Source organism: Oryx dammah, unplaced genomic scaffold (assembly GCF_014754425.2).
Source record: "Oryx dammah isolate SB20612 unplaced genomic scaffold, SCBI_Odam_1.1 HiC_scaffold_7, whole genome shotgun sequence".
Lineage (NCBI taxonomy): Eukaryota > Metazoa > Chordata > Mammalia > Artiodactyla > Bovidae > Oryx > Oryx dammah.
In genome coordinates, this window is record NW_024070191.1 from 314137 (window position 1) to 338337 (window position 24201).

The following is a 24201-nucleotide window of genomic DNA, read 5'->3' on the forward strand; positions in this document are numbered from 1 at the left end:
TGGAGATGAGTTTGAGCAAATTCTGGGAGATGGTGAAGGACAGGGAAGCCTGTCCTGCTGCAGTCCATGGGGTTGCAAAAAGTCGGACACAACTTAGCGACCGAACAACAACAATATATACAAATAAGAATATATGAAATAGGATACAGCACCTAGTAAATGACAGCTTCAAAAGAGATTAGGAAAGAGTTACAAATTAATAAAGCTGCAGAAGGCCTATTTGATGGGCACCAGAAACCCTGCTCAATTCCCTGTGCTCAACTACCAAGTGAAAAAGTCAATTGTCAACTGGAATGGTGTTTTTAAAAAGCAAAATAAAACACGCATTAAAATCTAAATCACAATTCTGGGTGAAAGAAACCAGACATAAAAAAGTAGATACTATATGTACATTCATATAAAACTCCAGAAAATGAACACACTAACCCACAGTGACAGAAAGCAGATCAGTGGTTGCTTCCGCAAGGAGTCAACTCAGAGGGGCGGACTACAATGGGCACAGTGAAGCTTTTGTAGTGTAGTAGTGTTAGTCGCCTGGAGAATCCCAGGGACAGGCTATAGACTGGTGGGCTGCCATCTATGGGGTCGCACAGAGTCGGACACGACTGAAGCGACCTAGCAGCAGCAGCAGTGTTAGTCGCTCAGTTGTGTCGGACTCTTTGCAATCCCACAGACTGTGGCCCACCAGGCTCCTCTGTCCATGGGATTCTCCACGCAACAACACTGGAGTGGATTGCCATTCCCTTCTCCAGAGGATCTTCCCAATCCAGGAATCGAACCTGGGTCTCCTGCATTGCAGGCAGATTCTTTAGTGTCTGAGCCACAGGGAAGATCCCTAGGAAGCTTTTGAAGTGATGGAAATGTATGATATCTTGATAGTGATGATGGTTTCACAGATATAAACTTCTGTCAAAACTCAAGCTGAACACTGTTAAATGGGTACAGTTAACGGTATACAAATCATACCTCAATAGAATTATGTAAAAACAAAAAATATTAATATTTTTCAAATAAGCAAACTGCCCTGATTATAACTCTTAACAATTTTTAACTTCATCAAAGTAAAAATTAAATGTTAGCCAACATACTGCCAAGTTGAGAATATATATAAGGAACACAGACTATCAAAGCTCTATAAAGGAGGAAAAAAGAATCTTCAGCTCATTAAATTTTTAAAAGATTCTTACTGAGTACTCCCCTAAGCAGCAGTACTTTTATTCACTAAATTAAGACCAGGGTATATGAAGTTTACAAACTGAAAAATAACTTTCTGAAATTAAGTTTCTGGTTTCTTCAACAAAGGTGCAAGACAGGGAACCTTCTATTCTTTCTTCAAATTCAAATCAACCAAGCCTTTGTGCTCCTATTCTCTTTCTTCTTTGAAATTTCCATTCCTGTTACCATAGGAACCTACTAGCTGACAAGCCTTCAAGCATAGCAACAGCCTAGGCTTAGCAAGGAGTGTGAAAGGGGAACAGGGTCAAAGGCCAAAATTTGACTCATGAGAATCAGAATTCCAATCTTTGTCACTCTACAAAGGGCCTGATAACCATAGAAACTGTATTCTACTGGGTTTGGGAATATTATGACTAAATTTACTAAATGTAAAACCAAATGTGGAATGGCCTTAAAAATTCAAAAATGGTATTCATTCTATTTTAGATCCAAATTAGAGTAAGAAATTATTTTTTTAAAACTTTTTAGAATGATTTTTTAAAGTGATGTAAAATAAGACCTTTAAAAGCTTTTTTGTAAGAATAAAATGCTAAAGAGAAAAGGTCTAAAACTTTAAGAATTACTTTATATATATAAATTCTACATTTGTAAAATACCTTTAGTCCCATAGATTTGCTTTTCTTTTACAAATTTATTTTGTTAATGTCTTATGACAGCATATTAAATACTTTCCAATATTAGTTCAGTGAGCTAGTTTGCAGAAATATGACTTTATCACTGGAGTATATTTGTCTTAAGTCAATGGGGAGCTCCTGGAGCAGCCCATAAAATCTGACCTTTCTTCAGGAAGTACTTTTAACATTTCAAGGATCATGAATGGTTGTGAATTATAGTCTGACTCAAAAGATAAAACTTTACAAACCAAATTCATCACAATTAATACTTTAAAATAAGCATTTTAAGGCATTCTTTTAAAGTGATCTAAAATGCAAGAAAATCAATTAAAATTTTAAAAGCTTATTTTATCTTAAAGTCAGAAATAACTAAATGCAATTACTTCTCCACTACTTATGTATTTTCCACACTTTTTGATTTAGAAGTTTCCTAATTCCTGGCTGGTTTCCCTATCACACGATAGGCTCTTCAATCCACTTCACCAGGCTGTTGTTTACTTAGGGAAAACCACCGTAATAATACTAACCTAAATATCAAGTCAGTCTGCTGGATAATGCATGTATCCTAAAAATATAAACCATGTGTTTAAAGAATAAATACAATCAAAGAAATTTCATTTCCTCAAATGCCTATCCACAAAATGTTAATCACTGGTACAAAGGGGTATTAAATTATAGTATCCTGTTAAAAACAAAACAACACAAAACCCTGTCTTTCAAGGTCAATTCAAACATCATCTGCAACTGATCCTTTCCACACATGATCCTTTTCTCTTTGAATCCTCTCAGCACTATATGCCTATTTATGGCATTTACCAAGTTCTTCCTTAAGTTTCAGTCATTCAGATAAAAACATATTTAATAAATACTAAGTTTTAGACACTGCAACTGGGAGCTAGACAAAAAAGGGCAGCTGGGATTTTTAAAAATAAAGTTTCTGTACTAATTTTACTCTTTTAAAAATACAATGTGTTTCTTACCAAAAAATCAGAAAACACAAATTTTAAATGAAAAACACAGAAAACACAATAAATTGTGCTAATTCAAGAACAATCACTGTTGGTCTTGACAAAAATCTTTCCAGATCACTTACTCTACATGAACAAGAATACACTTCTTTTCTTCAACAAAAACAGGATGGTGCCATGTATATTATTATCTCTTCCCATTTTTTCCTATTAATTAATATATCAAATTTGGCTTTCCTGGTGGCTCAGTAGTAAAGAATCCACCTGCCAAGCAGGAGATGCTGGTTCAATCCCTGGGTCAGGGAGATTCCCTGGAGGAGGAAATGGCAAACCCCCTCCAGTATTCTTGCCTGGGAAATCCCACGGACAGAGAAGCCTGGAGGGATCCATCAAATACAACCATTAGAATTTGACAGGCAAAGATGGAGATGAGATTATTTAGGCAGAAGGAGAATGAGAGGTCTAGAGATAAGAAAGCTGGTTTGTTTTATTTCTTTCCTTTACTATACTACTTACAAGTGTAAACACATACCATCGAAAACTTCAAGTCACTTTGACCTTTCCCTGTTCCAAAAAAAAAAGGGCCAAGTAAAACACTGGTGTTCACAGAAAAGTGGTCTCTCTGGTACTCCTGTCAGGATTACCATTACTAATCACAACAAACCCACAGCTACTTACAATTCCAGGAGATCACATGCTTGGGTACAGCTCCACAACCACAACCACGACTACCACCACCTCTTCCGGAATTCAGTTTATGAAGTTCATTAACTCACTCAAACATTTCTTTAGCAGTTATTATGTGTTAGGTACTATGTTACCTGCTGGCCCTACAAAGATGAGTAAGGACCTCAATAGCAAGTTCTGCTTTCAAAAGCAAATGTCCTGCAGTAGGACCTGAACTAAAAAATGAGGACAAGTTCATACCCAATACAATGGCTATTATTCCAAAACAAAAACCCAGAAAATAACTAGTGTTGGTGAGGATATAGAGATACTGAAACCCTTGTGCATCACTGGCAAAAATGTAAAAAGGAGCAGCTGCTATACAAAACAGTTTGGAGGTTCCTCAAAAAATTAAACAGAATTATCATGCTATCCTCAAATTTCACTTCTGAGAATAACCAAAAAAAAATTTAAAGCAAAGACTGGAACAAATATTTATACATCTGTACTCATGGCAGCTATGTTCATAATAGCCAAAAAGTGGAAAGAACTGAAGTGTCTCATGAATGAATGATTAAACATTGGGCATAATATATAATGAAATATTATTCAGTCTTAAAAAGGAAGGAAATTCTGACACTTGTTACGACATGGATGAATCTTGAAGACATTGTACAAAGGGAAATAAGCCAATCACAAAAGGACAAATATTTCATGATTTCACTTAAACGAGGTCCTGGAGTAGTCAAATTCAGAGAGAAAGAAAAAAGTAGAATGCTGGTTGCCCAAAGGTTGAGGGGAGGGGAGAGCAGCGAATTACTGTTTAACAGGTACAGTGTTTCAGTTTCAGAAGCTGAGAAAGGACAGTGGTAATGACATACCAAGGGGACTGTACTTAATGCCACTGAACTGCACACTTAAAAATGACTGGAATGGGGGAATTCCTTGGTGGTCTCACAGTTAGGACTCTGAACTTTCACTACCGGGGACTGGGCTGAATCCCTGGTTGAGGAATTAAGATCCGACAAACTGCATGGTATGCCAAAAAACAAACAAGAAAAGATTCAAATGGTAAATTTTATGTTATAGATATTTTGTGTACATGCATGCTAAGTCACTTCAGTCATGTCCAACTCTTTCCAACACTATGGATTGTAGCCTGTCACACTCCTCTGTCCATTGGATTCTCCAGGCAAGAAAATTGGATTGGGAAGCCATGCCCTCCTCCAGGGGATCTCCCCGACTCTAGGATCGAACCCACATCTCCTGCATTGGCAGGCGGTTTCTTTACCACTAGTGCAACATGTATATTTTGCCACAATTTAAAAAAAAAATTCTGAGGATATTATCTCTAAGTGCTACTATGAAATAGCCAGGATATATTGTTAAGTAAAAAAAAAAAAACAACGTAGAGAAAACAGTATGACACTATATCAAAAGAGGGTGAAAGAATGAATATATAGCTATCCACAGATATTATATAGACATTTTCTAAAATTACTATAACTTTCAATGGAAGGATAAACAAAAAGCTTTAAAAAAACAACTACCCTCAACGAAAGGAAAGAATAAGGTTAGTATTCAGCTGGTAAAGAATCCACCTGCAGACTCTGGTTCAGTTCCTGGGTCGGGAACATCCCTTGGAGAAAGGATAGGCTATCCACTCCAGTATTCATGGCTTTCCCTGGTGGCTCAGATGGTAAAGAATTGCCTGAAATTCGGGAGACCTGAGTTTAATCCCTGGGTTGGGAAGATCCCCTGAAGGAGGGCATGACTACCCACTCCAGTATTCTTGCCTGGAGAATCCCCACGGACACAGGAGTGTAACAGGCTACAGTCCACTGGGTCTCAAAGAGTTAGACACAAATGAGTGACTAAGCACAAATACAGTCCAGAAACAAGATTCCTCTGAATGTACCTTGTCATATATATCAAGTTTTTAAACGATTATAAAATAAATTTAAACCAAAAAAAATTTTAAGTCGTTCCTCAAAATCAAAATGAAAAACAAACCTAACTGTGTATTGAGTTAAACCAAACAGAGGAGTGCTTAACTCTAAAACACAGCAATCTGACTGCATATCCTTGGTGAAATACATCCTATGGACATAAGAAATACAAAGAAACCTTACAGTGCTTTCAGTAATGATACTGATATTATTCTAAAATTATGTAATGTCTGTATATCATAAGGTTTCGGTATAAGAAGAAACAAAAATTCTAAAATATTAAATAAAACTCTCCAATATTATTTCATTACAAGTTATCAGTATAAACTCATGCTGAACTTTCTTTTTTAAAAAAAGTTATTTCCTAGCTCCATCTTTGAAGAGACCTATAAATTACTAACCTAGTATCAATAAGCATAGCACCCAGACAGCAGTCTGTAAAAATGCGTGAAAATTCCTTCCAACTAAAAGGAACCAGCGCTCACAAAAGAAAGTGCTAATTCAAGTTCTGGGGCAGAATTTTACGAAATGAGGTTGGATCATACCAGAAAGCAAGGAAGCTATCAGAAACCACTAGGGTAGTATCAAAAACACTTAGGCGCTATCTTGAAGAGGTGCTCCCTACCAAAAACAGAACAGACTGAGCCACAGCAAAATAATAACTGCAGTGGACAGACACAGACAGTACGGGAAAAATCCATGACTCCACAATGATGCTTGAAAGCAGAATGGTGATACTGAAAGGAGAAAGATCTCATTAGTCACTTTTGAAAGATTCTTATGAATCAATTTATTATCCTAAAAACTAACAAAGGAGAATAGTTGCATATTTACTGTCTTTTTTATATACACTGAACATAAGAGTAACTCAACAGTCCAATAATCAAAATGAGGAAGTTTCTGTTTATAAAGTATTCTAGCTGAGAAATGAAGAATGACAGAATATCACCATTTTACAAACCCCTAATAAAATTCTTGACCTAGGGAAAGATCGATGGCTGCTAAAATTATACAGCATAACAAGTAGATATCACAGAGCCTTGGAACTATTCTTTCAAAACAAAAACAGACAGAGGAACATGGTCAACAACACCACAGAGATGCAAACAGCAAAATAAAGTCTGAGACAATCTGTAGGGCAAGTGTGTTACATGAAAAAAGGAAGACGGGAAATGGAAGGAGAAACTATAATTAAGAGGCCTATCTGTTCAGGTCAGTCACTCAGTCACGTCTAACTTTTTGCGACCCCAAGAACCGCAGCACGCCAGGCCTCGCTGTCCATCAACAACTCCCGGAGTCTACCCAAATCCATGTCCATCGAGTCGATGATGTTATCCAACCATCTCATCCTATGGTCCCCTTCTCCTCCCGTCCTCAATCTTTCCCAGCATCAGGGTCTTTTCCAATGAGTCAGCTCTTCACATCAGGTGGCCAAAGTACTGGAGTTTCAACTTCAACGTTAGTCTGTCCAATGAACACCCAGGACTGATCTCCTTTAGGATGGACTGGTTGGATCTCCTTGCAGTCCAAGGGACTCTCAAGAACCTTCTCCAACACCACAGTTCAAAAGCATCAATTCTTCAGCACTCAGCTTTCTTTATAGGCTAACTCTCACATCTACACATGATCACTGGAAAAACCATAGCCTTGACTAGACGGACCTTTGTTGGCAAAGTAATGTGTCTGCTTTTGAATATGCTATCTAGGTTGGTCATAACTTTCCTTCCAAGGAGTAAGCGTCTTTTAATTTCATGGCTGCAACCACCATCTGCAGTGTTTCTGAAGCCCCCAAAAATAAAGTCAGCCACTGTTTCCACCATGTCCCCATCTCTCTGCCATGAAGTGATGGGACCGGATGCCATGATCTTAGTTTTCTACATGTTGAGCTTTAAGCCAACTTTTTCACTCTCCTCTTTCACTTTCATCAAGAGGCTTCTTCACTTTCTGCCATAAGGATGGTGTCATCTGCATATTTGAGGTTATTGATATTTCTCCCGGCAATTTTGATACCAGCTTGTGCTTCCTCCAGCCCAGCGATTCTCATGATGTACTCTGCATAGAAGTTAAATAAGCAGGGTGACAATATACAGCCTTGAATACTCCTTTTCCTATTTGGAACCAGTCTGTTGTTCCATGTCCAGTTCTTCCTGGCCTCCATACAGGTTTCTCAAGAGGCAGGTCAGGTGGTCTGGTATTCTCATCTCTTTCAGAATTTTCCACAGTTTATTGTGTTCCACACAGTCAAAGGCTTTGGCATAGTCAATAAAGCAGAAATAGATGTTTTTCTGGAACTCTCTTGCTTTTTCCATGATCCAGTGGATGTTGGCAATTTGATCTCTGGTTCTTCTACCTTGTCTAAAACCAGCTTGAACATCTGGAAGTTCTCGGTCCACGTATTGCTGAAGCCTGGCTTGGAGATTTTTAAGCATTACTTAATTGCCAACATCCGCTGGATCACTGAAAAAGCAAGAGAGTTCCAGAAAAACATCTATTTCTGCTTTACTGACTATGCCAAAGCTTTTGACTGTGTCGATCACAATAAACTGGAAAATTCTGAAAGAGATGGGAATACCAGACCACCTGACCTGCCTCTTGAGAAATCTGTATGCAGGTCAGGAAGCAACAGTTAGAACTGGACATGAACAACAGACTGGTTCCAAATAGGAAAAGGAGTGCGTCAAGGCTGTATATTGTCACCCTGCTTATTTAACCTCTATGCAGAGTACATCATGAGAAACACTGGGCTGGAGGAAGCACAAGCTGCAATCAAGATTGCCGGGAAAATATCAACAACCTCACATATGCAGATGACACCATCCTTATGGCAGAAAGTGAAGAGGAACTAAAAAGCCTCTTGATGAAAGTGAAAGAGGAGAGTGAAAAGTTGGCTTAAAGCTCAACATGTAGAAGACTAAGATCATGGCATTCAGTCCCATCACTTCATGGCAGTAGACGGGGACACAGTGGAAACAGTGTCAGACTTTATTTTTGGGGGGCTCCAAAATCACTGCAGATGGTATTGCAGCCACGAAATTAAAAAACGCTTACTCCTTGGAAGGAAAGTTATGACTAACCTAGATAGCATATTGAAAAGCAGAGACATCACTTTGCCAACCAAGGTGCGTCTATTCAAGGCCATGGTTTTTCCTGTGGTCATGTATGGATGTGAGAGTCAGACTGTTAAGAAAGCTGAGCACTGAAGAATTGATGCTTTTGAACTGTGGTGTTGGAGAAGGTTCTTGAGAGCCCCTTGGACTGCAAGGAGATCCAACTAATCCATCCTAAATGAGATCAGTCCCGGGTGTTCAATGGAGGGACTGATGCTGAAGCTGAAACTCCAATATTTTGGCCACCTCATAAGAAAAGTTGACTCATTGGAAAAGACTCTGATGCTGGGAGGGATTGGGGGCAGAAGGGGAAGGGGACAACAGAGGATGAGATGGCTGGATGGCATCACCGACTCGATGAACATGAATTTGAGTGAACTCTGGGAGTTGGTGATGGACAGAGAGGCCTGGCATGCTACAATTCATGGGGTCACAAAGAGAAACGACGGAGTGACGCAACTGGACTGAACTGAACTGAACTGAACTGAGAACCAAAGATAGTCCTCCTTCATTTTTTTGGTAAGAGAACTGGCTAGTTTTAATACCAAACAGGGACTACCATGCCAGGAACCAAATTCCTATATTAAACCAATACCCATTTTCATATACCCAATCTAACAGTCTATACCAAATCTCTCCTTACCAGTTAGACTTTGTGTAGTCAGTGGAAGAGCAGAAATATTTTATTCAACCTCTACAATATTTTCAACTATTTGGACTATACAAGTTGCCCTCTACGTTTCAAAATCTATGAATAATCATCTTTCTACAAAATTTCCCAGATTTATGTTAGTTTACTTGAAAGTACTAAATCTTTGAATTTTACTATAAAATGAAGATCCCAAAACAAGTAGTATTCGATTTGCCAAAAGCACTGTAACAAAGGATTAAAGACTAACATTAAAAAAAAAAAAAATCAACTTTAAATTCAATGTACTATGTTGGTACATTAATATTAGAATATGAGAAAATGGTAAAAGCTATCACTTTAAGAGAACTTACTCCAAAAGTACTATGCCAAATACTTTATAAACGCTTCACTTCATATAAATGCTTCATTTTGTATCTTCCAATGTGTTAACTCTATTTTACAAGCAAAGTGACTGGTAAGAAAGCTCAAGTAACCTGACCAAAGTAATACAGATAGAAAGTGGTAGCTGCTGCTGCAGTTTATACAATTCCAAAGCTCTTACCTCTTATTGTCACAGTTTACTGCCCCCTAATTCCTATCTGGTAAACATATCTTTGTCCACAATTCTAAAACTATTATTGAAACACATACAAAATTATTTAAACCTATTATTAACTATATCCATTAATTTGTCATAGCTTCTAAATAAAATAATTTAAAAGTGCCTGAAGAATTATCATTAGAAAAACTCAAGTAAGGCAACAGATTTTCATGATGGCCTGAAAAGTCAAGAACAGATAATTCACACAACAAAACCTCTATCACTGCTTGGGAGTTACTGTTCTTAAATTGATGTAAAGATAGTAAGACCAGGATACCATCTTAAGTATTTCAGACAATGTAAATACTGTAAACCCACCAGCCTAAAGGCTGAACCAAAGAACCCATTTTCAAAATCATGTTACCTTCAATATTTACTAAGTGAATTATGAATATTATTATAGTCTGCTCTTTAAAGTCTTATTATCAAATAAGAGAAAAGATGTAACCATAACTTGGACAATTTAAACTTCTGAAAGGCTATTACTTCACCAGTTCCAATGTTTCAAAGTTCTTCATAAAAAAATAATATCTGAAAACTAAGATGAGTAACATCCCCCAAACATGAAATCTTCAATCTATCAGAGTCTGAACCTAAATACATAACTTTTTAATGTACAAGATGCAGTTAAAAATAACAGTTGTTCCTGTTGTTTATCAAACACATTCATTAGACTGATTAAAAGGGCAATACAAGAATAATTTTCTACGACATACCAAATAATAGATGAAGTCTTACCTCCACTGCTAAAACTGCCATCTGTTGGTCATAGTGATTCAGAAGACTGGGCATGAAGGCAGTGTTATAAGGCAAATCCTGGCACATCCTCAAGGTAACAGGCGCAAACAAACTGTGCCCACCTATACGGTCTACAAACACAGTCAAGGGCCACAGATAGAAGACGATCCAACTCATAGCCACGCCTTCTCGATTGAATGGGATTCAGATGATCAGGCCTACTCAATATATATTTTAGATCTTTGTACACCTGCAAGTCTCAGCTTGAAAGTACTTCTTCTATCTTACTGTTAAGTTCTTCAAACAGAATTACTCTTTGCACTGTCAGAGGTTTGTTAGCTTGGTCTCACAAAAGGCATTTGTTTTTGGTTTCTCAATATGGGAAAATGACATCATCTTGCCTGTTCTTTTCATTTTATTACATCGGGTACCATGTGGCCAACGTGTCAAGTTGATCAACCACTTTCCCAAACAACAGATTCCATCTTAGGAGAAGAGCTATTTCTTCCTTTGACTGAAATATCTGAAAAATAATTTTTTTTAAAAAATGGAAAAAATTAGCAATTTCCTCTTACAACATTACAGGCTTGATGTTAAAACTTTGATTAGCTCAGTAAAGTTGCAGGATACAAAATCAGTATACAAAAATCAGTTGCGTTTCTACACACTAACAATCAGCTACTAGAAAGAGAAATTTTAAAATACTGCCTTTGGGACTTTCTGGTGGTCCAGTGATTACAACTGCACACTTCCACTGCTGAGCTCCAGTGCACTCCCTGGTGGAGCACTAAAATTCCAAATGCCGGGCAGGTGGCTAACAACAACAATCACAAACTTTGACGAGATACAATACTGCCTTACAGATAAAATACATGGGTATTACAGAAAAAAATACGACAGCTTTTCTACCTTCTCATTCTTGCTATAGATATACCAGAGAATCCATAAATATCATTTAAAGGAAAGCACTATTTCCTCCCTCAGTTGTTTATATAACATATAGTTTAATTTCCCATCTACAATGGTAGTTTTTCATTTGTCACAAGACATAATTGATCCATCTTGAAAAACTTGCATGCTGTTGTCCTAAATTTAAGTATCTGCCACACTTAATAACAAGTTATTTAAATTTTATTATATATGTTTTAATCATTACATGATTTGGCAGATGGTATCTGTGAAAGGGATAAACTATAAAGAAATCAAAAGATATGGATTCAAGCCTCTTCCCAACTATGTGAATCACTTAACTTCTCTGAGCTCAGAATTTTCCTTTCTAAAAGTTGCACCTCCCTATCAAAGATGTATGAGTGAATTATAAAATAATGTACTCTATAAAAGGTAAACCAACATCAAACTTTAGTTTTATTACTGAATGATAGCGGATACAAAGACTTACTTCTATCAACCAATACCACACTGACAAATAGAAGATTCTAAAAGTAGTATCGGGACATTTTCCCAACAATGCTTCATCCTTTTCGATAGTACAAAGATTTAATACATAGATAGAGAAAACGTTTGACCAACAAATGCTTCATTACACACAGTCAGGCTGCAGAGAAGAGTCAACTCTAGAAAGTTACAGCGTGGACTATGAATGCTTTCCAGTTAAGAGTTTCTACCAAATTTCAGAGTTGGATTTGACACTGCCTTTCCTGGGGGCTTCCCTGGTGGCTCAGACGGTAAAGAATCTGCCTGCAATGCTAGAGACATGGGTTCAATCCCTGGGTTGGGAAGATTCCCTGGAGGAGGAAATGGCAACCCACTTCAGTATTCTTGCCTGGAGAATGTCATGGACAGAGGAGCCTGGCAGGCTACAGTCCGTGGGGTCTCAGAGAGTTGAATGCACCTTTCACATTCATTTTTTTTCTAGGGACAAAAATATGCATCTCTTTTGGGGCTGGAAGGGTAGGTAGAGTGGAAGGCAGGATTGATAGGAAAAAAGCATATTCTAAAACCATCAGACTTCCACTTGGTTTTAATGATGTTATGTCTGCTTTTACTTTATTTTTGTTTCACAGATGTCAAATATTTCTGTTTGAAGTACACAACCTCGGCTGGGAAAACATGAGAAAGTCAGGTTCAGAAATTCTCAGCGACCCAGGTTAACAGGACAATTCAAATAGACATTAGGGCCTATGACACAAAACTTGAACCGGCTTGGCTAAAGCAGAGAAAAACTGTCCTTTGTGCACTACCAATGACAGGGACCTCTGCATCCCAAGCTTTCATTACTGGGCAGAGAAAACTATTTGGAGAAAGTAAAGCCATGGCTGAATCCTCCCAATTTCTCCCCCAAGCATATGGTCTTGAGTAGAAGAAGGGAAAAGGAAAGTCTACAACCTTAGGAATTAGAAACACCAAAGTTACAAGCAACCTCTGCCCCAAACGTCTCATCTCTAATACTGAAATCTCTAAATCATAAGTAAATGTTAAAGCTTCTTGGCCTGCCATATTTTTTCCTCCTTCAAGCTGGGCCCAGAAATGTGATGTCTGGCTATGGAAAAGTGATATTAAACACAGTCATGTATATTTAAGCTTAATTATCATTTATGATAATTAAAGGTAACAATTATGCATATCATTAAATGAGTCAAATAAGCCCTGAAAGTTTTATTTGGCTACAGTATCAAACATCCATAGAAGTTTCATTTTTGTAGTTTGCTTCTTATCCAGCATATTCATCTGCTTGCAACTTAAAAAAATTAAAGGGACCACTGCTCCCTACTGAATATGAATATTAACAATGAGAATTTCAAATTTTTCATTTAGACTATTTTTCAAGCAGTATGGCTTCCAAATTTACGGTTCAAAGACGATTACCACACAAAACTTGAGGAAGAAACAAAGTAATATTGAGTTTTTAAAACTAGATGAGAAACCCTCTTATACTTCGATCTACTCGATTTTACTTGTTTTTCCTTCAGTTATTCCTTTTGCCTCATTTACAAACAATGCTTCTCACAGACTTACAAAAGTGCTTTCCTTTATGTACTTTAACATTCAAATTTCCATATATCAAAACATTTTTGTAAAATTATTGTTAGGCTGGGATAGGATAAAACCTTAATACAGTAAGACTGTACTTTATGATTATTAAGATAAATAAGAAAAAACAGTGGAATGCCATGAGACAAGAAGAAAAATAGGAACAGTAAAAATATTATAAGGAATTCCTTCTTCCAAATCAAAGGTTCCCTAATTTTAATGTGCAGCAGATTCATAGAAACCCCATGGGTCTAAGAAATCCGAACCTCTGGAAAATGAATGATATACATGCATTCTAACGATTATTTCGGTACTGTTACAAGTGATCTATAAGTCATATTTTGAGAAATGCTATCCTAAAATAGAGTAACTTAAAACAGTATAGGATACTTGCACTTAATTATGTGCTTAGCAAAAGTAATATATAAAATGAATTTTTTAAAAAGCAGATAAGGAATACTACCTTAATAGAAAAATAGAAAAAGGACATAAATTTACAAATGGCCAACAAAGATATGAGAAGATATTCAACTTTACTAATAAAAACATACAAACATGATATATAACATTTTTGCCAATCAGATGAGCAAAGTAAGAATAACAAAACAAAGTATAGGAGAGGGTGCAGAAAGAAGAATATATTCAACATCCAACACTTGGAAATACTTTTTTTTTTTGACTGTCCCACACAGCTTGCAGAATCTTAGTTCCCCAAACAAGGACTGAACCCGGGCCAGAGTAGTGAAGTGTCTAACCACTAGACCGCCAGGAAATTCTCCATTTTCAAATACTACTGGAGGGAAAGCAAACTAGTTGGTATTTCAAAAAAAAATAGCTATGGACTCAAAAACCCTTAAAATGTATATAGTTTGATTCAGCAGACCTAGTCTACAATTTATGCTAAGGAAATAAACACAAGTACACATGATGTATAACTGAAATGTTGGTACAAAAACCCAGAGACAATCTGAAAGTCTACCAATAAAGAATTGGTTAAACTTAGGTACAACCAACACATAACACACTCACTAAAAATGATGAGCAGGGTCTGTATATACTGACTTGAAAAGACAGTAACAATACAATAAGTGAAAAATAAAATTTTAAATGGTTTACAAAACAGCATATAGTCTCCCACTTTTGTCAAAAATATACATACATGGAACAGAATAAAACTACCAGAATTATTTAAAAATACAATAGTATAGGGACTTCCCTGGCAATCCAGTGATTAGGACTCCACACTTCTATGTCAGGGAGCTCCAGTTTGATCGCTGGTCAGAGAATTAAGGTCCCACAAACTGCACAGTGTGGTCAAAAAACAAAAACAAAACAAAAAAGTAGTAAAGTATTATAAATGCTGCAATGTTATTTTAAAGTCTCTCGCATGTTATTTGTGTATGGGAAAATTAAGTCTGCTAAATCTATGAATGTGTGCTGACAATATTACTACTTGAATCAATGATTTACTGGCTTTTGATTAAATAACAAGCCAAGGGACACAAAAATACCCTACTACAGGTAGCAAGAAAAGCAAAGAAAATGATGATAAACTTAGAATGAGTCAAAAATTTATTTTCAATACTGAAAAAAATCAGATCACCTCTCAGCTGAACCAAATATTACGCACAGTTAAAAAAAAACTTTTGATATATATTCTAAATTGCTTTTCAATAACATAATGAAATAAATGCTTCTAATCAGGATCATGTCAGTATGGATAGCAACAGTCCTTTTTCCTGAGAGAACCATCCTTGAAGAAGCTGTAAGTTTCAAAGAGGACACAGAAGATTGAGGAAACCAGGAAATACTGACAAAATACAGCAACTGATCACATAAAGGTTAAAAGATTTTTTGCATTCTTTTTGATATTATATCTTTTACTATAGGAATCTGCAGAAGCTCAGCTGAATAAAGGGAATTGCCGGATTAACTGGAGGGAACAGTCTCAGGCACAAAGAACCAGTAAAAAAATGAGGGCTCTGTCTAACAATTTTTCATGCCCTAATCCTGAGAAAAGAGACATTCACTTCTTTACAGAGCAATATAAGATATGTGGAAAACTAATTTCTGATTAAGTGACCTGATGACTATTTCATCAGAAAACAAAAAGGACTAGATACATTTAACCCTACACTTTAATTTTTATCAATGTGTAACATCAGGAATCTGATATTCCCCAATTTACCAGTTCTCTTTTGATGATAAAAAGTTCAGTTCAGTTCAGGCACTCAGTCGTGTCCGACTCTTTGCAACCCCATAAATCGCGGCATGCCAGGCCTCCCTGTCCATCGCCAACTCCCAGAGTTTACCCAAACTCATATCCATTGAGTCGGTGATGCCATCCAGCCATCTCATCCTCTGTTGTCCCCTTCTCTTCCTGCCCCCAATCCCTCCCAGAATCAGGGTCTTTTCCAAAGAGTTAATTCTTTGCATGAGGTAGCCGAAGTATTGGAGTTTTGGCTTCAGCATCAGTCCTTCCAATGAACACCCAGGACTGATCTCCTTTAGGATGGACTGGTTGGATCTCCTTTCAGTCCAAGGGACTCTCAAGAGTCTTCTCCAACACCACAGTTCAAAAGCATCAATTCTTCAGCGCTCAGCTTTCTTCACAGTCCAACTCTCACATCCATACGTGACCACTGCAAAAACCATAGCCTTGAATGGACGGACTTTTGTTGGCAAAGTAATATCTCTGGTTTTTAATATGGTATCTAGGTTGGTCATAACTTTTCTTCCAAGGAGTAAGCGTCTTTTTATTTCATGGCTGCAAATCACCATCTGCAGTGATTTTGGAGCCCAGAAAAATAAAGTCTGACACTGTTTCCCCATCTATTTCCCATGAAGTGATGGGACCAGATGCCATGAGCTTCGTTTTCTGAATGTTGAGCTTTAAGCCAGCTTTTTCACTCTCCTCTTTCATGTTCATCAAGAGGCTTTTTAATTCTTCTTCACTTTCTGCCATAAGGGTGGTGTCATCTGCATATCTGAGGTTATTGATATTTCTCCCGGCAATCTTGATTTCAGCTTGTGCTTCTTCCAGCCCAGCGTTTCTCATTATGTACTCTGCATATAAGTTAAATAAGCAGGGTAACAATATACAGCCTTGACGTACTCCTTTTCCTATTTGGAACCAGTCTGCTGTTCCACGTCCAGTTCTGTTTAATTTTTATCAATGTGTAACATCAGGAATCTGATATTCCCCAATTTACCAGTTCTCTTTAGATGATGAAAAGTAAAAGCCCCTAAAATAAGTTGAGTATTTGTCCTGAAGACCAGCAATAAAGGGGATGCAATCTTGGAAGTCTTCAGAGGCTGGCTACAAAGCCAGACCCAAAGAACTCAGGTGGGAAAAGCAAGAGATGGCAACTGTGAAGAGGAAAGAAAGCTGGCAGAATCCCAGAAGAGACAGTGACAAAAGTGGGCCCTGGGGGCTTGTCAGCAAGGCCCTGCAACAAAAGATGTCAGCAATTCTATTCCAATTCACACTTTCTGTACAGAAAACGATTCCTTTCATCTTTCTCAGCTTAGATTTACTTATCTGGACACACTATACATGTATGTAACATTTTGCATTTCCAATTCAGAAGTTAAAGGTTGCCTCAAACACACTGGCTACAATGGGAACAGGAGGATAGTCTTTTGTCTTCTTTCAGAGCTTTCCAAGACTGCATTATAAGGATTAGCAATCACTACCTCTGAAGCTTCTTCTCTCAAGGAAATTATCATCTTCTTAGAGAGCAAAGTACACACTGAGAGCATATCGCTGCTCAAAGTGCTAGATTCCTTTTCCTAAAACTCATGTGGGTTTTGGCCTTTTGATTTCCATCTTATTTTAAAAATAAATTCATTCTCAGATTACTCTTCTCTGGTTGCTAAAGTGTATACAGCTTCATATTTAATTCATCAGAAAAGGCAATAGCAACCCACTCCAGTACCCTTGCCTGGAAAATCCCATGGGCGGAGGAGCCTGGTAGGCTGCAGTCCATGGGGTCGCAGTGGGACACACCGAGTGACTTCACTTTCACATTTCACATTCTTGCATTGGAGAAGGAAATGGCAACCCACTCCAGTGTTCTTGCCTGGAGAATCCCAGGGACGGGGGAGCCTGATGGGCTGCCGTCTATGGGGTCGCACAGAGTTGGACATGACTGAAGCGACTTAGCAGCAGCATATTTAATTCATAGGGCCTAGATTCTTACTAATCTCAAGATATCACTTTGCTACTTTATCTAATTTTTAAAGTCCGTCTTGTCATCTACTGATTACAAAAGATAATCTAATCTTCCAGTGTGCTGAGTGATGGGGCTTAAGAAAATACAGGAAAAAGAATAAAGTTCAAAACTAAAATGAATAGTAGGCATCTCACAAATTATACATTACTTTTAATAGTAGAGAAAGCAGAAGCAGAAGATCTTTTAAAGCTAAAAACAAAGCTGGAAAGTTAAAAGATGGCCAGAGTCTGGACTTTAAAAAAAAAAAAAAAAATTAGGTTGAAATTCCAGCCTGGTTTCCCTTTTCCATTAAAATGTGTTCAGAAAATGCTCTAATATCAAGCTCCTGATTTTTTTCCCCCTTTAGCATGGTTGCATGTTTTGACTATAAAATTAGTTTAATGAGATAAACTTTGGGGACCAGGATTTTTTTTTTTAGGCCTACTAGCCTAGTTGTTCGGAGAAGGCAATGGCACCCCACTCCAGTACCCTTGCCTGGAAAATCCCGTGGATGGAGGAGCCTGGTAGGCTGCAGTCCCTGGGGTCACACAGAGTCAGACATGACTGAAGTGACTTAGCAGCAGCAGCAGCCTAGTTGTTTTTTCTTAAACTTCCTTGGATCCCCCAAAACTGTTGCTAGTTCTCAGCATAACAAATTGTAACTCAAAGATCGATTCATCATTTCTGATGCAACAGTCAGTTAAAACTAATTTCTAGTTAAAGAGGAGTTGTTACTCTTCAAACATTCATTCCTAACCGTCTGGAAATGCCACTATTAAAAACCTTCACTTCTTTCCTTAAGATGCTGTGACCCTTATTCTCCCAAATCTATACTGAACAATTCCTCTCATACATATTTCAAAGTCTTGCTTTTCACTTGCACTACTGCTCTTTTTGTGGGCAGCTGCAGCTTTAAAGGTCTCTAATTCTGGAGATTTAGGGGTTAAAAAACACTTGAGGCCAACACTGCTCTTCTCTGTGAAAGAAGGTAAAGATGCAGTAAGAACTGTTTCCTATCACATGTCTCCGGAAGAACATAAAGTCAACAGCAGTCTAACATCAACAAACTAACATGCTCAGAATAAGTTTTCAGTATGAAATCTCATAGTTTTACTAACACATAGGAAATTTAAGTCAGGGAGAGAGATTTTTTTGCCAGTCAAGTGGGCAACAGAGGACTTACAGTAGGTTTAAAACCCCTCTCTTTACCCAATGATGACACGCTCACAACACTGTGCTAAAGAACGTGCACTTTACTATGTATCTTCCCCTCAAGGCTCCCTACTTCAAATATCTCAATCATGGATGAGGATCTCTCTAGAAAAATCCACCTAAATGTTCAAAGCACAAAATAAAGCTCAGAGGAATACAGTACCTAAGATGAAAAAAGGGATGAAAGAACCTAAAGTCCTTTCTTCCTCTATTAATAGGGCACTGGTAGATTTAGGAGAGATGTAGAGGCAGGGAATATTAGTGGATGAGGAAAAAAAAAGGAGCAGGAGGAAAGAGAAGGTAAAACGATAGGCTTTACTAACTGTTGAGGTCCTTTAATGGACCGGAACCTGGTGGTCCAGAGTCGATGATAATAAAGTAAAGGAGAGAAAGAGGCTGATATTCCTTGGTTTACGCAGAAAGCCAATAAAGCCCCTGGCACAGGGCTCGCTCTGTTAACAGAGGCCTCAGGCGCCCTCTCGATGGGGTGAATCTGCACAGCGCCTTCTCCAGAGGGTCTTAGAAGCCTGGGCAGGAAAGTGAACTCAAAGGGCCTCTGCGCTCCAAAGAAATAGCCTGATAGAGAGAGAGACAGACAGACACGGGGACCAAAGCTCTGATGGAGCAAAGGTGTTTTAATTAACATGGTGTGGGCATATATACTGTCTTACAAGGTAGTTATTCTCAGCAAAGATAAAGATTAAAATTCCAGACTTACAAAACAGAGGCGATCCATATTCAAGAGAGAGAGTTGTAAACAATCACTTTTACCCTATGGTTCACAAGAAGGAAGAGGGTACTTATCTCTGTATAGAAAAACTAATGAAGGAAATGCCTGGATTCCTCAGCCCTGGGGAGAGGCTTGCCTCTCCTCTTAATCAATTAATAAGGAACAGAGAATTCCCGACAGATCCAAAACAGCACAGAGGAAGCCTCCTGTTAAATGATTCCCTGACAACTAATTACCTTATTTTCCTGACAGTTTCAAAGCATTTGGGGGGAGGGGGGTAGAGGAGGAAACTGTTATTTCACTAAATAAAAGGCAACACTGTAAGAAGAATTGCATCTCAATAATCTTTCATTTTCAGCTCTATCCTTGCAAGCCTGCCCACTTAAGCTTTTACATCACTTTCCTATCTTATTACCTCTATGTTGTGGTTTGGTACTTCAAACAAACACTTTTTTTTTTTCCCCTCCTTCTTATGGGGGAAAAAGATGGTATCGATTTGCTTAAAAGTACGGATGGGGAAAAAAAAAAAAAAAAGGACGGATGGAAAGCATTATCTTGAGGAGTAAATGGTTCTTAATAACAGACCTAAGGATTTATCTATCCCTTTGACTGTCAGCACACCACTAAAGGCTAAAAGAAGGCTCAAGAGGGAGTTACCATCCCCCTTGTCAAGTCTTTGTTTCCTTGCTCCTGCGGTATTGGCTTTGCCAAGTAACCCAATTCCGGTACATAAACATTACAGATCTCTCCAAACTACTTCTATAAAATAAGATATTGTTTGACCAACCTTATAGAGCAGTCATTTATTTCTATAGCTGCTGGTCTGCTCTGCTGCTCTGCCTACATTCAGAAGGGAACCAAAATTCAAAATTTCATTTATTCTGGGCCAAAACCCAGACCTTTTGTCCTTCCTAGATATTTTGCAACTTCGAGTTGACTCTTCTGCCTAAATTAGTGGCATAGACTTCTGTTCTTTTAAGAAAGAAAGAAAGAAAAAACCACCCCTTTTTCTCTTATTGAGGAAGGCACCTAATTCTGAAAAAGGCCTCTAGGAAGATGTTAAAATATCTTGAAATGTTTAACAGCACCTTATTTAAGAGGCTATGGATGAACCTCCCCGCGGTACCCCAGGGCAAACACACGGAGCGTCGAAGGGGACAGAGGGGGAAGCTTCGAGGAGGAATAAGCAGACTTTGCAAAATTTACGGGAGGGAGGAGAGGAGACAACTTTCAGGACTAGAAACAGGAAGCAGTCGAGATGCTGCGACGCCGCCCGCGCCCCCACACCCAGCCCTCGGTGCACCGTCCTCCCCGCCAGCGGCCGCGTGCTCCACCCACAGCCCCCAGCGGCCCGGGAGCGCCACACGCCCCTGCGGCGCCGACCGAGCCCCAGGGCTGGGCCGAGGGCGGCGCGCAGGGAGCGCGGGCCACACTCGAACAGGTTGCTCGGCGCGGGCTCGGGACCGAGAGGGTTAATCCAGTCCGCGGGCATCAGTCCGCCTCAGCCCCCAGCCCCAAACTCGGGCTCCCCCGCTGGCCCGCCCCGAGAAAGCCCCGAGACACCCCTCCAGAGCGCGGCGCCCAAGGCTTTTGTTTCGGCGGCGACGAGAATAACGATCCCTGAAGAGGAGGTGCCGCGGCTGCTGGTGGCTCTTCGGCACAGGATTAGACCGAGGAGCGGGCAGCCGCGGCGGCACCTCCTCAGTCCCCACTCCCGAGTCCTTTTCCCGCTGAGCCGGACGGGAAGGGGCCTGCACGACACGGGGCTCACCTCACACCTCGAGGCCGGGCTCCCGGGGGGCTGCGGCGCTGGCCGGCGGCGGCCGCCGCTCCCTCAGGTAAAGAGAGCCAGCGAGGACCGCAGGCGTGCGCCTCGGAGCGACCGCGAGCTTTCGCGATGGCCGGGGCGCAGGCGCACGCACGTATGGCGCAGGCGCGCTGCGCCCGCTCGGCCGAGCGCTGCTATTTTGAGCCCAGCGTCTGGATACGGGTCTGCAGGTTTCGTTGTTCTTTATCTCTCGCGGAGGCTGATGCCTGGCCCTGTCCTGCTCCGGCGGAGTTGTTCCGAGCTCTGGAAGCTTTTCTTAAATGCCCTCAGTCCCCTTTGCAAAGCTTTCCCTCCCTTCCCTGCAGTGCAGCGACTCTCATCACTCAAGCCTGGAACGCTATTATTGCGAGACCACCAAAACCTGTTTCGAGAACCAGCGTGTCCCCTAGGGACCCGGGGATTGGAACTGGTTAAGAGGCGGGTGCTGAGAGTGGTACTGGGTGCAGATGGAGGTAGTCAGCTTTCATATGGCAGAGCTCCAGGCTGAAGCAGCAGAGCCGATACCCTCTTTACCAACACCCACTTTAGCGAACAGGTGGGGCTTGAGGTTATTGGTGGCGTTCCTCATCTTCTGTTCTTTGGGAAATGTTTCTTCTCTCTTTTTCTTAAGTGATTTTATTTTTTTCTACATAAGCTATTTCAGAACTTAAAGATTCCTTAGAAATCATCTAAACCTAACCTCTCATTATTCAGACGCAGAAAAGAACGGTCCAGAAAGGTTAAAAAGACTTAGCTAAAGCCAGGCAGCGTTTTAAGGGCTGAGTCTGGATTCACTCATTCCAAGCCAAAGCTGTTACCTTTGCCTCCCCATCATTTTACCTACCTTCCTTTCTCTTCCTTTTCCTCCCTTTTCAACCTAGACTTCACAGGCATCATTTTGTCCTATGGTAGCACACAGGACTTAAAGAAATACTTTGATCTTGTAGCATAGTATGACTGTACTTAACGTTATTCAACTGTACACTTGGTTAAAATGGTGTATTTTAATATAATCTTCTGTCTGAATTTTTGCCACTCCGTGTTAGGAAACTGACCAAAAACAGCTATATAATCTGTGGTTTGTCCAAACCCTTGGGACACATCTCTGTGGCATCTTTAATTATAGGCAACTATTTTATACAAAGAAAAGTGGAAGTGTTAGTCCCTCTGTCGTGTCCGACTCTTTGCAATCCAATGGACTGTAGCCCACCAGGCTCCTCGGTCCATGGACTTCTCCAGGCAAGAATACTGGAGTGGATTGCCATTCACTTCTCCAGGAGATCTTCCCGACCCAGGGATGGAACCCAGGTCTCCTGAATTGCAGCCAGATTCTTTACTGTTCGAGCCACCAGTGAAACAATCTTTTTTTAAAGGTGCTCCCTAAATGATAATAAACACTGAGCTTAGACAGTCATAAATATAGTTTAATGTCAGAAGATGAGCTATGGGAATTGCATCATAAAAGGGATCTGAAATGACATTTTCAATTTCATTAATAAATACTAATGCAGTAATACTTTTTTTTTTTTTAAGTAATCTTGATGCTTAGGCTGATTCTTATCAAGTCATTGTGTCTTGTGGTGCCAACACTGCTTCTGCTGAGGGTGAGTGAAGCAGCTAAGAGCATTTATGAAAATCAGTGTGGACCTGCTTCAGGTACTTCTAGATCCCTGGTACCTTCAGATCCTCTAGAGATGTGCTGCTCTCACATGTTTATGCAATTTACACATGGTCTTGTGAAAACTGTCAGGGATAGAATGTATCTTGGCTCCTAGTGAGAGGTGGGAGTGTTGTAGAAATTATCATTGAATGTATCAACATGATCACATCTCAGAAATAGACCACTGAGTGAAAGAAGCAAACTAGAAAGTATGTAAATTATGATAGCTCTTTAAAACAGTCACACTGTTTACAAGGCCAAACATGTATATGTAATAAGCATAAAAAGTGGACAGGTAGGCAGCACACTAATTTCATGACAGTGGATGCCTCTAGGCAGGCAGGGTGGAAAATGAGATCTGGGCAGCATGTAAACGAGGCTTCAACTGTTCATCACACACACGAAGCAAAATGTTAACATTTTAAAAAATCTCTGCAGGGAGAAAACGGTGTTTCTTAGGCAAGTCTGTAAGCTTTTCTTTATGGTTGAAATCTTTCCTTTAAAAATAATGTTGAGGGGCTTCCCTGGTGGTCCAGTAACTAAGATTCCACCCTCCCAATGCAAAGGACCTAAGTTTAATCCCTGGTCTGGGAACTAGTGAAAGACAGGGAAGCCTGGAGTGCTGCAGTTGATGGGGTTTCAGAGTCAAACATGACTTAGCGACTGAAGAACAACTGGGAACTAGATCCCACAAACTGCAACTAAAGATCCAAGATCTTGTGTGCTGCAACTAAGATCCAGTGCAGCCAAATACATATTTTTTAAAGGAATTTTTAAAACATTTAAATGAAAGTACTGTTAAATTTTCAAGGACATTGAGCCAATGTGCTCACCGTGAACACACGTGAATGGTGTTGTTCATTGGGGGATCAGCAGTCACACTGATGAAGGGCTGAACAAGGAGAGGTCCCGAGGATGCTAGTTGAGGGGATCAATGAAAGGGACCTTATTTTCAGGGATGAAAATATTCAGATCTAACAGGGATAAAGGGTCGAGCTCTCTTTAATCCCATCTTTCTTTCATTCAATGTTATAACCACCAAAAGAAAGTCTTTAGGGCTTCCTTGGTAGCTCAGGA

General features: G+C 39.5%; 1 pseudogene; it reads right to left on the bottom strand.

Annotated features, from left to right (window-relative positions):
* Positions 1-21149, bottom strand: part of LOC120865581 — a 55406-nt pseudogene extending 34257 nt beyond the window's left edge.
* Positions 21150-24201: the final 3052 nt, after the last annotated feature.